Source organism: Microtus ochrogaster, chromosome 22 (genome assembly GCF_000317375.1).
Source record: "Microtus ochrogaster isolate Prairie Vole_2 chromosome 22, MicOch1.0, whole genome shotgun sequence".
Lineage (NCBI taxonomy): Eukaryota > Metazoa > Chordata > Mammalia > Rodentia > Cricetidae > Microtus > Microtus ochrogaster.
In genome coordinates, this window is record NC_022023.1 from 23,092,444 (window position 1) to 23,096,474 (window position 4,031).

Genomic DNA, 4,031 nt, shown 5'->3' on the forward strand with positions numbered 1-4,031 from the left:
TCCTCCTCCTCTCCTTCTCCTTCTCCTTCTCCTTCTCCTTCTCCTTCTCCTTCTCCTTCTCCTTCTCCTTCTCCTTCTTCTTCCAAACTTAAAGATACTTTCGCTTAAGCAAAGCTCAAGTAGGAAACTTTCGACTCACAAACAACAGGCTCTGAACCCTTAGACCCCTTACCCAACGTTACCATGCATTTCAATAGCCTTTCTAGCTTACCAGGTGAAGGAAAGTAGCCTGCTTGTGTGCATCTAGACCAGGTGAGAAAGCAGAGACATGTTGATTTCACTTGTGTCTGACCCATGGCAATTCTGCCCATGTTCCTTGTATTAGTCAGCAGGGTTCTCTAGAGTCACAGAACTTATGGGATAAATCTCTCTTCTCCTGCCCCCTCTATCTAACTATATAATTTATATTTGTTGGAATTTTTTGGAATGACTTACAGGCTAAAGTCCAATGATGGCAAGTTGTGAATGGAAATTCCAGGAATCTAGTATCTGCTCAGTCCCTCATGGCTGGGGGGTGTACCAGCTGGTCTTCTGTATGTGATGGAATCTCAAAGAAGAAGGTCCGATGTCAGTGAAAGATTGGATGTGCTGGCAAGCAGAGGGCAAGCAGGTGAAGAACAAACCTTTCCTTCTTCTATTGTCCTTATAGGCTTCCAGCAGAAGGTGTGGCCCAGATTGAAGATGTGTCTTCCAGCCTCAAGATCTGGATCAAACCTTTAGTTTTCTAAAAACATTATGGTTGTTTCTAACAAAAGAAAGAACAAATAAATCTGATTGGTTGGACTAAAAAGTTGACATTCTGTGACAGATGACAATGATGGAACACATCGGAAAAAAGCCCTAATCTTTGAATCTTGGTTGGTAGAAAAATGTAACTGTAATTTGGCATAAATGTTTGTGGGTTTTGTGCTGAAATACTTGCTGAGATGAACGTTCAGGGATGCACTCAGCTCCCAAGTCTGTACTGTGGTCCCTGATCAATCAGTTTCTGTAGTTTTGCCCTGAAATAAATCTTGCTTTTCGAAAAAAAAAAATCTGGATAAAAGGCATGTTGTCTTCTTGCCTCAAGATCCGGATCACAAGTGTGCCCCCTGTTTCTGAATTATAGTTCATTCCAGATATAGGCAAGCTGACAACCAAGAGTAGCTATCACACTCCTCAGTCTGTCTCTTGATCACACTCAGAACACCTACAAGCAGGACTTCAATTAAGCAGGGTACCTCTTTGGCAAAGAATCACTTCTTTCATGGCTACCAAGTGATTATGATGCTATTCTCTGAGGGATGGAGAGTATCAGGGTTGAGAAAGATGTTGGAAATTTTAAGGTCACTTAATCACATGATTAGAAAGCTAGTAATAAGTTTCAGAGATTGTTTGAGTGCCACCATGTACTTTAAAAAACATCCCTTTTATTCGGTGATAGCGATCAAACCAAGCCCATAATAGGCAAGTGTTCTGCCACTGAACCATATCACCAACTCTGCTTGGTACTTTCTATAGCCTCCACACGTGTGTGCGTATACCACATGCACACATTTCACTCACACACATGTACGCGTGCAAAGAAAACCAGAAAAGTAGTATTAGTTTCGACATGATGTAGAGACAGGCAAAAGTGAAGGAAGTGTTAAATTACGGGGTGGCAAAAGGTTACCTACATATTTTATTCCCCATCTCTGCACCCAATTATACTGGGGGCCAGGAATGGAAGACAATCTTTCTGTTTTGTGGAAATATTGAATTTTGCCTTTAAAAATTAGCGCAGTGCCTATTTATGATATAAAATATCATTCAGAGAGGTGAATATTATTCTCCTCAGTTCAAGGAATAAATTAAGACAGATGGGCCATTCACTTACTTCTACTTCATAGCAAGATAATGTATTGATTTTCTTCCCTTTCTTCCCTTTTAAATCTAAAGAAAAACTTCAAATAAAATCTAATTACATCACTCACTTTCTGAACTCTTCTGGAAATTACAGAGCTATCAATATTAAGTACACTTTATACCAATTTGGAAATCTATTTTTCCCAGACATACACCCAACGCCACTCTGATTTTTGTGTAATTGAGCTCTAAAAGGTGGCGTGATGTGGATTTTCTCATTAACTTATGCTGAGTTAGTTGGGATTTTAAATGTGAAATGGAAATTGGACCAGTTCTTAAAGGCGAAGCTATCCACAAAGGAAAATGAAAAGAAAGGCTAAAGGCAGGCAGTTCTGCCCAACCAGACCAGCTCCAAGGGTGTAGCGTTTCAGATAAATTGGGAGCGTTTGAAGAAGTTTCAACCTTCCCCCCACATAGTGATTCCCCAACCTGTAGGAAAATTTATTTTGTAACAATCGTTGAAAAAAACAAAACAAAATCAACAGCTTTAATACTGACTGTACAGCAAGGACCCAACTGAGTGTAATTCCCGAAGTTCCAGACCTCGGCTATGGGAACACAAAAAGTTTATCCCAAGTTCCCTCTCCATCCCCTGTTCTAATTCCTTCTAAAAGCACTGAATGGCAGGAAAGAAGGGAGCTGAATTCCGTAGAGAAAGTTTGTGCTATCCATGTAACCACAGAAGTCAGATAGGGAGTAAGGACTAGGAGGAAGGGAATGGGTCTCCCTAGGAAGGGGAACTAGAATAGACAGTTATGGATGGATCAAGTGTGTGGTGGGATTGAAATGGGAGGACCTAATAGGGAGGGAAAGGAAGATGGGAGGGGGAAAGAATACGGGGAGGGACTGCTAAACCTCAGGGCTATTTGAAGGGTGGAACCTAATTCAGGAAGCTTCTACTGAAGCTTCTTAAAATATATACACATTTGAAGATAATCTAAATTAAATCACCAAATAATGGTGAGATTGAGACCCAACTGGTCATCTCGTCACCAAATGAAACTTTCAGTACTGCATGTGGGTTACATCTAATTGACTTCTTGGCCAAAGCGGTCCTAGAGGAGCCCCCAAATGACCCAGATTATTGCCAAGGTTACTCTCCACAAACAGTTGGTAAGGGGACCTATTGCTGAAGAAAACACCTAAACAATGAATTGAATATCAAGAACTCAAGCTGGTGTCTACCCTCAGCCTTCGCTCCCACAGACCAGTGCTCACGTTACTGGAAGGTACTTTGCATGTTGCCAAAAGAGAAAGGTAAACAGCAACACTGCTACAAACCTTCCACCTATAAAGGTGACCTGCCTACGAGATAAGCTGGTGCAATAATGGCATAAAATGTGTGACAATAACCAACTAATATCTAATTTGAGTTTAGACATACTCTGTGAGATGAAATCCATCTCCAGCACTTGTTTGCATGGCCAAGAATCTGAGAATAGATAGGCCATGGTCCTAGGAGAATCCAAATACTACTCCTAGTGATATTCTGCTATTCTCAGGGATCATCAAGGTCTTGCTCAGCCATCATCAGAGAAGCTTCTTCCTGCGGCAGATGCAAGGGGGGGGGAGGGAAGGGATCCACAGGAAGATATTATGCAGTCAGTGAGAGATGTTGGAATACTCACTTCTAAAAGGAATGTCTCCATCTAATCCATGGATTTTACTTCAGTTCCTGCCCTGAGCCCCTGCCCCAACTTCCTTCCATGATGTGCCGTGAGTGGAACTGGAGCCATAGAAGCCCTTTCCTCCTCAAGCTGCTTTTGCTGGGTGCATTATCACAGCGAGAGAAGAACAAACTCGGGCAGTAGCGATGGGATATTTGTGATTGATTTATTTATGGTTTGTGTCAGCAAGCACGTGTGTATGTGTGTAGAGTGCACGCAATCATGTGTGCACCGTGGCGGCAGTGTGGAGGTCAGAGGACCACTGGTGGGAGATAGTTCTCGCATTCCACCTTGTTGGTTCTTGGAGGATCATGCTCAAGTTATCAGGCTTAGAAGGGGGTGGGTGTTCCTCTATCCATCGAGCCATCTTAGAAACCCAGGTTGATTGATGCTAGGAGTCCTATGTAATCAACAAGTCATCTTAGAAACCCAGGTTGATTGATGCTAGGAGTCCTATGTAACCAATGAGTCATCTTA